The following is a 13,829-nucleotide window of genomic DNA, read 5'->3' as shown; positions in this document are numbered from 1 at the left end:
GTCATCCAGTCCCGTGCTGAGATGAAATGCACTGTGGGAGCATCGCACCATGCAGTCCCATACTGATATGAAATGCCTTGTGGGGGTATTGAACCATCCAGTCCTGGGCTGAGATGAAATGCACTGTGGAGGCATTGTACTGTCCAGTCCCATGACGAAATGAAATGCACTGTGGGAGCATTGCACCGTCCACTCCCGTGCTGAGGTGAAATGCACCGTGGGAGCATCGCACCGTTCAGTCCCGCGAGGAGATGAAATGCACCGTGGGATGACCACACCGTCCAGTCCCGTGCTCAGATGAAACACACCATGGGAGCATCGCCCCATCCACTCCCGTGCTGAGATGAAATGCACCGTGGGAGCATTGCACCGGCCAGTCCCACGCCGCTCTCTTCTTTCTGGGACCCAGGATTTGGCGTAAAAATGGGATCTTTGATTTTGGAGGATCTGTGCTCTGCCTTCCAGCTGTGCCTGCTTCATGCATATTTAAAGATTAGGCCTTAAAAACTCCATGCTTGCTTTCCCCTTTTCATTAAAGGGCTCTACTCTTCAGGGTAATCTAATTTATCTAGTCATCTAATTAACAAACAAGCTAAGTTTAAAAACCAAAATGCAACATTCTAACACATAGGTGGTTATTTTGAAACTCTTTGTAAAAGAAGTTTACGTCTATAAAGGCAATCTCCATTTACAAGTGCATCTCCTCTCTAAACCAGGAGGAACTTTTAGGATGGGAAAGATACCGCTCACAGTTCACATAACAAACCTTACCTTTGCTTGGGCTGGGTATGGTGGCTCACGCATATAATCCCAGCACTTTGGGAGGCCAAGGTGGGCAGATCAGCAGAGATCAGAAGCTTGAGACCAGCCTGGCCAACATGGCAAAACTCTGTCTCTGCTAAAAAATAAAAAATAAAACTAACTAACTAAATAAATAGATAAATAAATTAGCCGGGCATGGTGGCATTTGCCTGTAATCCCAGCTACTCAGGAGGCTGAGGTTGCAGTGAGCCAAGATTGCACCACTGCACTCCAGCCTGGGCGACAGAGTGAGACTTTGCTTAGATCTAAGTTCTGTGCCTTTGAGATACAAATTTTCTACCTTGTTTCAGCTAAAGTCATGTTTTTGGAGATGAAAATTTAGAGTTCCCTAGCAATTGTTTTGGGCGGGAAACAGTTAATCAAGAGATTAATAGTCTGAAGTAAGGGAGACAAACTAGTTGAAAAATGGCAAATGAACAATCTTGTAAGTGTATAAGATCTGTTTCTGTTTGTGTGTTTGTATGTCTATGTGTTTATACATGTCACGTGTATGTCATGTTTCACTACCAAAATACATGAAAGAGCTCTAATTAATTGGCTTAAGGAAAAGGTAAGCACCTAAATCAAACATTTTATCAGAAAAATAGAAACGTTAACTTAAATGAGTTCTAATTCAGGTGACTCTAGTAATCTTTGGTAAATACAGTTTCTAAAGTGTTGGTAAAACAGGATAGTAAATGTCTTCAGAATTTAACGTAGACATTTTTGTCTAAGTCTAATGGTCAGATTCTGTCACCTAAATGTTTTAAGGTCATAAAACTGTTGCTTTTTTTTTTTTTTTTTTTTTTTTTTGAAACAGAGTCTTTTTCTGTCACCCAGGTGAGAGCTCAGTGGTGAGATCCTGGCTCACTGCAATCTTTGTTTCCTGGGCTCAAGCAATCCTCCCACCTCAGCCATGGGGAGGCATAGCTGCAGGCACTGTCCTTTGTCCTGGGCTCTGCATCTGGTACATTATTAAAATTGCTGATCTTCCAGGTTTTTCTCTAAAAACAAGTGTTACTAAGAGTTCACATCATAATTAATATATGTAATTAAAACTCCAGCCTGGGCTACAGAGTGAGACTCCATCTCAAAAATAAATAAATAAATAAAACTACTAGATACAAGAAAACCATTTCTATATGCAAAATATATGAGGAAAGTAAAATGTCTTTTTAGTAAAGGAGGTTATAAGAAGCCATACCATTATAGTTTTCATTAAAGGGATACTAATTTTGCCTAGTTAAGTTTTACATTGAGGGAATTTAAAAATGATAATAAAACTAAATGTATGTAGAAATTTGAAAAAGAAAATGGAAAATTGTCAAAGGTTATAAAAGGTTTATAAAAATCTTGTGGTCAAACTGGTTAAGAATGGATGGATTTGTTTATAAAATTTTATTAAAATTAGCTTTATTATTAATAAAACACTAATGCAAATGTAAAATTTGGTTTCCTTTTTGGAACAAAAGTTTTGTGTAATAAGAGATTGTCCAAGATTTTTGTTTACCTTTTCAGTAAACTTCAAAAAACAAAACAAAATAGGTGAGGGAGAGAGACAGATTCAGTGACCTCATGCTGTATTTATTAGTTTTTTGGTTTTTGGGTTTTTTTTGAGATGCAGTCTCGCTCTGTCACCCAGGCTGGAGTACAGTGGCGTGATATTGGCTCACTGCAACCTCCACCTCCCAGGTTCAAGTGATTCTCCTGCCTCAGCCTCCTGAGTAGCTGGGCTTACAGACATGCACAACTATGCTTGGCCAATTTTTGTAATTTCAGTAGAGATGGGATTTTGTCATGTTGCCAAGGCTGGTCTCGAACTCCTGACCTCAGGTGATCCACTGGCCTCAGCCTCCCAAAGTGCCGGGATTACAGACATGAGCTGCCATGCCCAGCCTGAATTTACTAGGCTTTATGATTGTTTAGGAAACTCTCTATTAAAGAGTAAATAATTTTTGCTTTTTGAAGTATTTGAATTATCATTTTGGCTCAGTGACCTTTTTACAGTGACCTGTGATTCTATTTTGTGATATGAAGCGTTTTAAACCTTTGATATTTGACAAACTATTTTCTTTTGAGCTATTTATAGCTTTTAACAATTGAGTGAAGTATATTCTTGTGAGCAAAATTTGAAGCATATTTCTTTCTCTTTATCTGATGTCTCCAAGTTTGAAAACTATTTGTGAGTATTCCTAATTTATGGCAATATAGTTATCTGCATAAGGTCTGTAAGAATCTGTTGTCTTTTATAACAGGAAACAGTTGGAGACACTGATTATTCTACCAAGGCTTTGACTAGAATGGCATATTTTAGATATGACTGGACTGTTTTGAGGAATTGAGGTTAACTTATAGAGTTGAAAAAAAGAGTTGAAAATACTGGTCTGGTACCTTGACTCAATGGTTCCCCTGCAAGGCTCCTGACCTGTTAAGTAAAGAATGTCACTTTCTGATTAGGCCCAGGAATCTCAAATATTTTGAGACCTCTAGAAGAAGTCATCCAATTCATACAGGTATCTGTAGGCACAGATAAATCTTTGCCTTGGTTCAGGAGGCTTTTACAAAGTCTGACCTTGGCCAGTCATGGTGGCTCAAGCCTGTAATCCCAGTATTTTGGGAGATCAAGGAAAGAGGATTGCTTGAGGCCAGGAGTTCAAAACCAGACTGTGCAACATAGTGAGACTCCATCTCTCAAAACAACAACAACAACAACAACAAAAAAGCCCAGCGTAGTGATATGTTTCTTTCATCAAAGCTACTTGGGAGACTGAGGTTGGAGGATCACTTGAGCATAGGAGTTCAAGGTCATTGTGAACTATGATGACATCACTGCACTCCAGCCTGGGCAACAGAGTGATACCCTGCATCAAAAATAAATAAATAAGGCCAGGTACAGGCAAAATAAATAAATAAGGCTCAGACCGGTCTGAGCAACATGGCAAAACCCTGTCTGTACCAAAAATACAAAAAATACCCAGGTGTGGTGGTGGGCGCCTGTAGTCCAGCTACTCGGGAGGTGGAGGTGGGAGGATCGCTTGAGCCTGGGAGGTGGAGGTTGCAGTGAGCCAAGATCGTGCCACTGCACTCCAGCCTGGGTGACAGAGTAAAACTCTGTCTAAAAGAGAGAAAGACAGAGAGATTAAATAAATAGTCTAACCTTATAAAAAGTTCCAGCAAAAGCAACTTAAAAGAGTCTATATGGCCAATCACTATTTTTACTATACTTTATGCAAATAATCGTGCCAAGTGTAATAAGACTGAAACTTATTTTGCCAATATATATTGGTCTTACTATGATTTATCCTTGATAACAATGGGAAACTGGAGAGAGAAAAATTATGTTTCAAAAGAAAACTATAGGCTGGGTGGGGATAGAAGTTCAATACCAGCCTGGGTGACATAGCAAGACCTCTTCCCTACAATAGTTTTTTTTAAGTATACAATACTTTTTTTAAGTATACAATACTTTTTTTAAGTATTCTTTCTTAAGAAAGAATACTACAGTACACTTTTCATTAGTTTCTAGCCTTGTCCATTGTTTTTTCAGTTTTTATTATTTTCTACAATTTGTGCTGAATCCTCTATTCTTATCTGGCTACAAATCTCCACACTAACATTTTCAAAATCTTCCATCTTTCTGAGGTGGACTGAATGAAATTGCTACTACATTTTCGCTGAGGCCTTGCAAGCTAAAGCTCATACTATTGAGGGAACCAGCCCCCAATATTTCAACGTAGGTTCTTTTTTATTTTCCCTAAGTGTCGGCTGATCTGAGAAATAAAGAGAAAGAGTACAAAAGACAGAAATTTTACAGCTGGGCCTCCAGGGGTGACATCACCTATCGGTAGATTCTGTGATGCCCCTTGAGCTGCAAAACCAGCAAGTTTTTATTAGGGATTTCAAAAGGGGAGGGGGGTACAAACAAGGAGTAAGTCACAAAGATCACATGCTTCAAAGGGCAATAAAAGATCACAAGGGCAGAAGGGCAGAACAAGATCACAAGGCCAGGGTGAAATTAGAATTACCGATGAGGTTCCATGTCCCACTGGGCACGCATCATCTTGACAAACATCTTAACAGGAAATGGGGTTTGAGAGCAGACAACTGGTCTGACTATAGTTCGCCAGGCTGGAATTTCCTCATCCTAGCAAGTCTGAGGGCACTGCAGGAAACCAGGGCGTATTTCATCCCTTATCTTCAACTGCATAAGATAGACACTTCCAGAGCAGCCATTTATAGACCTCCCCCGGGGAATATATTCCTTTCCCAGGGTTATTCCTTGCTGGGAAAATAATTCAGCAATATTTCTCTTATTTGTTTTCTGCAAGAAGAGAAATATGACTCTGTTCTGCCCGGCTCCACAGGCAGTCAGACCTGATGGTTATTTTCCTTGTTCCCTGAAAATTGCTGTTATCCTGTTCTTTTTTAGGATGCCCAGATTTCATATTGTTCAAACACACGTTTTACAAACAATATGTACAGTTAACGCAATCATCACAGGATCCTGAGGTGACATACATCCTCAGTTTACGAAGATGACAGGATTAAGAGATTAAAGTAAAGACAGGTATAGGAAATTATAAGAGTATTGACTGGGGAACTGATAAATGTCCATGAAATCTTCACAATTTATGTTCAGAGATTGCAGTACAGACAGGCATAAGAAATTATAGAAGTATTCATTTGGGGAACTAATAAACATCCATGAAATCTTCACAATTTATGTTCTTCTGCCATGGCTTCAGCTGGTCCCTCCATTCGGGGTCCCTGACTTCCCGCAACACATACCTTGTAATACAGAAAAGAAAAACTTGGCAGATTTCCACTGCCTTCTTCCACTTTAACAAACAATGTTTTGAATCTAACATCTGGACACCTCAATTGACTGTGTTTCAGACTCTAAGGAAACTGGTTTATAGATTGTCCCCAACAAAATCTTTGTCTTTCTTCTCTTTGCAAGCTGTGTTACTCCATTTTTCATTACAATAAAGGAATTCCTGAGAATGGGTAATTTATAAAGAAAAGAGGTTTATTCGGCTCACAGTACTATAGGCTGTATGGGAAAGGTACCAGCATCTGCTTGACTTTTGGTGAGACCTCAGGAAGCTTTTACTCATGGCAGAAAGTGAAGGGGGAGCAGGCATTTTACATGGAGAGAGGGAGTAAGAGAGGGGGTGAGGTGCCACAGGCTCTTTCAAATGAATGAGAACTCACTCAGGACGATAAGGACAGCACCAAGATACCTATGAGGGATCTGCCCCCATGATCCAAACACCTCCCACTAGGCCCATCTCCAACACTGGAGGTCATATTTCAACATGAGATTTGGAAGGGACACATGTCCAAACCATGTCACAAGCTCATCTGCAATGCCATCTCCTAAAATGAGGTGTAACTGTTTAATGGAATGGCCTATTCCCATTTAAAAAAAAAAAAAAAAACCCTGTTTTCCAAATGGAACCCCAAAGGAACTAAAAGTAGATAGATTCCTCTCAATGTCTGTTTTTGTCTTCCAGCTATACCTGTTTATTGGGCCCCAGTAACTGTATGCTTTCCTAGCCCTGTTTTTTGAAGGACTCCACCCTGAGGCCAATAATCCAATTAGGAGATTGGCAAAGGAAAAATCTTACAACTACTGGATTTTCTTCTGTCTGCCTGTGTAATCATATATGTGTTATGTGTGTGATGCTAATATAAAAAAGGGCTCTAATTAAATAAATGCTTAGATCAAATATTTGTGAAGGAAAAATAAAAACTGTGATGCCTTTTAGTTCATGTGACTTTAATCATTGAGAAATAAAGGCAGTTTTAAAGACCATTGGTAAAATACAAATGTCTTCAAAATGTAAATACATGGGCTGAATCATGTAGGTTAGATACTAGGTTTGCTAAATGTTTCAACTATCAACTGCTTCTTTGGCTTTTAAGAACTGTTTGACTTGTCTGCTTTACAACGTGGTAAGGCATGGGGACATATGGAATTAACCACATCCATAACTATGTTGGAAGGACTCAGACTTTATCTGTGCCTAGTACATAATTAAAACAACTTACCAGGTTTTATACTAAAGTTAAAAATTGCTGGCCAGGCGCAGTGGCTCATGCCTGTAATCCCAGCACTTTGGGAGGCTGAGGTGGGCAGATCACAAGGTTAGGAGATCAAGACCATCCTGGCTAACATGGTGAAACCCCATCTCTACTAGAAATACAAAAAAATTAGCCAGGTGTGGTGGCGGGCACCTGTACTCCCAGCTACTCAGGAAGCTGAGGCAGGAGAATGGCACGAACCCGGGGAGGGGGAGCTTGCAGTGAGCCGAGATTGCGCCACTGTACTCCAGCCTGGGTGACAGAGCGAGACTCCATCTCAAAAAAAAATTGCTAAGAGTTGCCATTATAACATGTAATTGAGACTACTAAAAATAGATTTACATGCAAGGTGTGTAAGGAAAGTAAAATATGCTTTTAATAAAAGACTGTCAGAAGGCATGGCAATGTAAATTTTTGCCTTGGGTTAAAGGATCATTGGTGGAAGGTTTGTACAAACTAATCTTGCAAAAGAAATTCTGTGTGTGAACATACTGACTAACTTCACAAAGGTATTATACGGTTTTTCCATAAATTGAACATTGAAATAAAAGCACAACAGGCCAGGCGCGGTGGCTCAAGCCTGTAATCCCAGCACTTTGGGAGGCCGAGACGGGCAGATCACAAGGTCAGGAGATCGAGACCATCCTGGCTAACATGGTGAAACCCCGTCTCTACTAAAAAAATACAAAAAATTAGCCAGGCGTGGTGGCGGGCGGCTATAGTCCCAGCTACTCGGGAGGCTGAGGCAGGAGAATGGCGTAAACCCAGAGGCAGAGCTTGCAGTGAGCTGAGATTCAGCCACTGCACTCCAGCCTGGGCAACAGAGCGAGACTCCATCTCAAAAAAACAAACAAACAAACAAACAAAAAACAAACAAACAAACAAAAAAACAGCACAACAAGGTTTTCTTAAGGCATGAATGCATTTTTGAACAAAAATTTGTAAAGGGTTCTAAAAGGTTTACAAGAATCTCACTTCATGGTCAAACTGGTTAAGACTGGATACAATTGGCCTGGCATGGTGGCTCACACCTGTAATCCCAGCACGTTAGGAAGCTGAGGCGGGTGGATCACCTGAGGTCTGGAGTTCAAGACCTGCCTGGCCAACATGGTGAAACCCCATCTCTACTAAAAATACAAAACTTAGCTGTGTATGGTGGTGGGCGCCTATAATCTCAGCTACTTGGGAGGTTGAGGCAGGAGAATCACTTGAACCTGGGAGGCAGAGGTTGTGGTGATCCAAGATCACACCATTGCACTCCAGTCTGGGAAACAAAAGTGAAATTTCATCTCAAAAAAAAAAAAAATAAATACTGGATATAATTAATCTATAAGGTTTCATTTAAAAAAATTCGGGTTGATATTAATAGTAGAATAATGCAAGGGTGAAATTTGGCTTTCTCCTCTAGAGCAGGATTTTTATGTAATATTAAAGACAGATAGGAAAGCTAAATCTTCCTCTGAATGAGTAAAGGTTTTTGCTTTGTTTTAAATTTTTTGAGTCATCATTTTGGCTAAAATAAATGACCTGTGGTAATCTGGAATTCTATCTCATAGCATTAAGTGCTTTGAACCTCTAACATATTTAACAGTCTTCCCCAAATCAAACTTCAGTTTCAAAATTGTCTTTCCTGACGCCCTAGCTTTTGGATGCTACAGAGGGCCCCTGGAGCATCCAAAAGAGAGGTAGACAGGATTATTTGACATGTTTAGTTACATGGGATTCAAAAGTGATGTCTAATCTCCTTTAGGTTATATTTTAGTGATAATATTATGTTCTAAAATTATATGGAATGTCTAAAATTCTAATGTCTGAGTATATGCTATCAATCTTAATTAAGGTTACGTTAAGTTATTGTAAACCACAGAAATTACCAAATTTCTTTGTCAATCATGTTCTGGACTGTAACCACCCTGGACATTTTGTCATTTGCAGACAATTGTTGTCTTGCTTTGATCCTTTTCTTTTTTTGAGATGGAGTTTAATCTTGTTATCCAGGCTGGAATGCAATGGCACAATCCTGGCTCACTGCAACCTCCACCTCCTGGGTTCAAGTGATTCTCCTGCCTCAGCCTCCTGAGTACCTGGGATTACAGGTGCCTGTCACCACACCTGGCTAATTTTTGTATTTTTATTAGAGATGGGATTTTGTAATATTGGCCAGGCTGGTCTCGAACTCCTGACCTCAGGTTATCCACCCGCCTTGGCCTCTCAAAGTGCTGGGATTACAGGTGTGAGTCACTGCACCTGGCTGCTTTGATCCTTTTCAAAAGATGGTTTATAATGAGTTATAGGACTTTGACAAGTGCTCTCAAATGCAGGTTTCTAATAACTTTGAAGATTGTGACATTGGAATAAAGAAAAAATGTACAAGACTCATGAAGAGCTCAAATGTTTATGAATATCAAGCAGAGCAAGAGTTAACAGAATGGACTGAACTAACATAAAACTAATCTTTTTAACCTTTTTGCTTAAAATGTTTCTGATCCTTGTTTGGTTTTTCAGAGTCAAGGAAGCTTATTTTGAGTTATTTGCAGCCTTTAATAATTGAGTAAGGTATACTGTTGTGAACAAAATTTGGAGCATGTTCGTTTCTCTCTGCCTGGACTCTCCAGAATTTGGAAACTACTTGTGAGTATTCTTAACCTATGGCAGTATAGTTATTTGCATTGGTGCAATAAGAATCCATTTTCTTTTGCAACAGGACACAATAGGAGAAACGGGTTGTTATACCAAGGCTTTGACTGGAAGGGTGTCCCATTAAGGAATCAAGTTTGACTTGCAGAGCCCATAAAATCCCCTTGGGAAAACTGGCCTAACACCCTGTCTACAGAGTCCCTGCACGGGGTTCCTAACCTGTGGTGAGGAAAGAATGTCACATTCTAACAGGCCCAGGTGCCCCATGTTCTTGGGACCTCAAGAAGAGAGGGAGTTACCCAACTCAGGGATCTGAAGGTACAGACCTGTGGCTGGGCTCAGCTTTACAAGACCTTATCTGAGATTCCTAGTGGAATAGAGTTCCATCAAAGACAACTGAAAAGTCTATGTGAAGAATAATTATTCTTGCTGCACTTTATGCAAATAATCAGGCCAAGTATAGGACTAAAGCTTATTTTGCAAACAACTCAGTCCTATCATGATTTCTTTTTGACAAAAAATGAGGACTGGAGTTGGAAAACTTATGTTCCAGAACTTATCATACGTTTGTCATTAAATTCTTTTTTTTTTTTTTTTTTTTTTTTTTGAGACGGAGTCTCGCTCTGTCACCCAGGCTGGAGTACAGTGGCGCGATCTCCGCTCACTGCAAGCTCCGCCTCCCGGGTTCGCGCCATTCTCCTGCCTCAGCCTCCCGAGTAGCTGGGACTACAGGCGCCGCCACCTCGCCCGGCTAATTTTTTTTGTATTTTAAGTAGAGACGGGGTTTCACCGTGTTAGCCAGGATGGTCTCGATCTCCTGACCTCGTGATCCGCCCGTCTCAGCCTCCCAAAGTGCTGGGATTACGGGCTTGAGCCACCGCGCCCGGCCGTTTGTCATTAAATTCTAATCTCATTAGTTGTTTTTGTTTCTGCCTACCTTTTAAACTAACCCTGTTTATTCCTGTGAACCAATCAACAATTCTCCAGCTGTAGCTCAAAAGTAACAAAATGAATGGGTGATGTAAAAATCTGGATCAATATTCTAGTTTTGGGCAATTATCCTACAAATCCTACCAGGTGATAGGAATAAATAGGCTGCCCAAAAACTGGAGGATTCTTTGTTTAGGAAAATAAGCCCAAGGAGCTAACCAAAGCCACATGCTTCCAAAGCTTAGCAGGCATGACTGTAGCCACCAGTTATCAGGGCTTGTCAGTAGCCTTGGGATTTTTGAGCTGTCCTTTCCCCCTTCTTTCATTTTCACAGCCCAAATTGTTTCTTCTCACTTAGAGCCCATTAAACTTCAAATGGTGATGCAAATGGAACCATGCATGGATGCGCCATTCTTTTTTTCTTTTCTTTTCTTTTTTTTGGTTTTTTTTTTTTGAGATGGCGTCTCACTCTGTCGCCCAGGCTGGAGTGCAGGAGTGCAGTGGCACAATCTCGGCTCACTGCAAGCTTCGCCTCCTGGGTTCACGCCATTCTTCTGCCTCAGCCTCCCAAGTAGCTGGGACTACAGGCACCCATCACCACGCCTGGCTAATTGTATTTTTAATAGAGACAGCGTTTCACCGTGTTAGCCAGGATGGTCTCTATCTGCTGATCTTGTGATCTGCCCGCCTCGGCCTCTCAAAGTGCTGGGATGACAGGCATGAGCCACCACGCTGGGCCAGATGCGCCATTCTTCTGGAGATCCTTAAACTTACCTCAGGAGGAGCCTAACTGCTGCTTCCCCAAAACAGCACCCCGTCAGCAGGAAACAGTTAAGAGTGGTCAGTGTCCACTTTCCCCAACAGCAGTTGGGGTCTCCACTCTTAAAGGGGGGAATGAAAGGAGTTAGCTAGCTTGCTTCAGGCAGATAGTAAGGGAAGGGTCCCTGGAGAATCTCCGACCTGCCCCACAAGTGCTTACACCAGATATTTTGTGCAGATAAGGGAACTTGCACAGGGTGCTTGCCTGAACATGACCGCAGCAGACTAATGGCCTGAATGCACACTGAGGGGAAGGGATGGAGCCAACAGGAATTTACACCTTATACAAATAAGGAACCCAGCTCCATTAGCTTTTATATAAAAGCCCTTGTGTTCAACTGTGAAGGGGGCAACCAGCAACCTGCTTTCAGCTCCCCTCTTTTTGCTGAGAGCTTTCTTTTTTGCTTAATAAATTCTACTCCACTCATTCTTTGATGTCCATGTGCCTATTTCTTCCTGGTTGTGAGACAAGAACCTGGACCTAGCTGAGCTACGGAGTAAACAATCCTGCATCGAAATGGTGTCCTGACATGCGGAAATGAAGATGTCTCAGTGTCTCTCTGAGCACTCCCCCCAGTCTCTCTCGCACAAATGTTGAAGTTTCTTTACTGTCTAAGACCCAGTTCTACCAAGGAGAACAATAGCTTCTTCTCTCCTCCCTGTTATTAACTATTGCAGAAAAGAAGACTAAGATGAATGCACACATGAACAGACTCTTTTGCAAGAATAAAGACTGTCTCCAGGGATCATTTGAATTCCATAGAGAGATACTGGCTGGGTGCAGTGGTTCATGCCTGTAACCCCAGAACTTTGGGAGGCTGAAGTGAGAGGATTCTTCAAGCCCAGAAGTTTGAGACCAGCCTGGGCAACATATTGAGACCCCGTCTCTCCAGAAAAATAAATAAATAAATAAACAAAATTAGCCACTTGTGGTGGCATGCACTTGTAGTCCCAGCTATTTGAGAGGGTGAGTTGGGAGGATCACTTGAGCCTGCTGAGGCTACAGTGAGCCAAGGTCATGCCATTGCACTCCAACTTGAGTGACAGAGTGAGTCCTTCTCTCAAAAAGAGAGAGAGAGAGAGAGAAACAACAAAGAGAACTATTTACAAGTAGATTTCTGTTCCCTGACCCGGTCATTCTCCCTAGTAATCATTTATTGCCCCTCAATAAAATCTCAACGGAATTCCTCTTCTCATCCCTTCCATAACCAGTTTTACCAGGATCCAAACCCTGCTTCTTTCTGTAACTTCAAGATGGTATACAAGCTTCTCTTAACTCATTGAGGGGTTGGATCTTCATTCTGAAGCCTCCTGTGTATACACATTATATAAGTTTGCATGCCTTCTCTCCTTTTAATCAATCTGACTCATGTCAGTGATTTTCAGCAAACCTCTAGAGGGCCGCCAGGGGCTACGGCCCCAATAGCCTCTGAGACTCTTTATGATCTGGCCCCACGCACCTCTCCTCCCACCGCACACTCCTTGCTCACCTTCACTATGCTACAAGCTCCCTGTCTTCTGTCCCTCAATTGTGCCAGTATCCTGCCTGTCTCAAGGTCTTTGCACTCACTGTGTATCTACCCAATGGGCTCCTCTTGCCCACTGCAGAAACAGATCCAATTCATTAAGACAGGGGAATTGTAACAGAGAAAGTGTTTTATACATATAGAGCTGGCTAATGGGAGGCTGGAGTTTTATTATTATTCAAATTAGCCTTCCCCCAAAACTTGGACGCTAAGGTTTTCAAAGACAGTCTTGTGGGGAGGGGTTGGCTAGGGAATGAGTGTTGCTGACTGGCGAGGGCAGAATCCTGAAGGGTGGAACATGGTTCTTGTGTGCATGCGTTCAGTCAGCTCCTTGGTGGGGCCACAGGAAGGTCAGTGGGTCTGGCTGGGGCCATCGGTCATGAGAAATGCAAAAAACCAGAAAAGCCTTCTCAAAAGACCAACATTAGGGTCTACAAGAGTCTAATTATCTGAAGGAGTAATTGGGGAAGTTGCAAATCTTGTGACCATGGGAATAATGGCTGGTAATTGTTTATGTCTATACTTTAGCAGAATTTACGCTCCTTTCATCGTCCTAACTTGGTGGTCTTTTATGAGCTTTACAAAGGCTTGGTTTTAGCTTACTAAACTAAAGGCTATTATCCTTTAAACGGAATGTCTCTTAGAGTTAACTTGGCCCAAGTCGAGGAATGACTTAAGGGCAGTTTGGAGGTTAAAGGAAAGATGGGGGCTGGTTAGATGCTATCTTTTCCACTGGCATAATTTTCTCAATGTTAATCTTTTGCAAAGGTGGTTTCGATCCCTCCCTTTGGGTTTCATCACACCTTATTCTTATGGTGTGGGCTATGGGAATGGAAAAAGGCTGATGACTGTTCTAGTGTTTTCAACCATCCCCTTTTCTTGGAACACTCCACCCCTGCGTGTCACTGTGGCCACTTCCTCTCAACTTAGGTGGCACCTACCTCCAGCCACTCATGTAAATCAGCAACCCATTAACTCTCTTCCACTTTGTGTTATTTTATTTACATCCCAGCAATTATCAAACCTACA

The 13,829-nt window shown here is 41.6% G+C and overlaps 1 protein-coding gene across 1 annotated transcript in view; it reads right to left on the bottom strand.

The window, feature by feature from the left end:
- The window catches only part of CARD14 (caspase recruitment domain family member 14), a 75,927-nt gene that overhangs the window by 52,132 nt on the left and 9,966 nt on the right, over positions 1-13,829 (bottom strand). The window contains exon 2 of the mRNA XM_077973151.1: positions 772-898. The gene's annotated coding sequence lies outside the window, so the exon portion shown is untranslated. The remainder of the gene's footprint in view (positions 1-771; positions 899-13,829) is intronic.

Source organism: Macaca mulatta, chromosome 16 (genome assembly GCF_049350105.2).
Source record: "Macaca mulatta isolate MMU2019108-1 chromosome 16, T2T-MMU8v2.0, whole genome shotgun sequence".
Taxonomy (NCBI): Eukaryota; Metazoa; Chordata; class Mammalia; order Primates; family Cercopithecidae; genus Macaca; species Macaca mulatta.
Note: the sequence above shows the minus strand (reverse complement) of the source record. Positions and strands in the feature narration are given on the sequence as shown.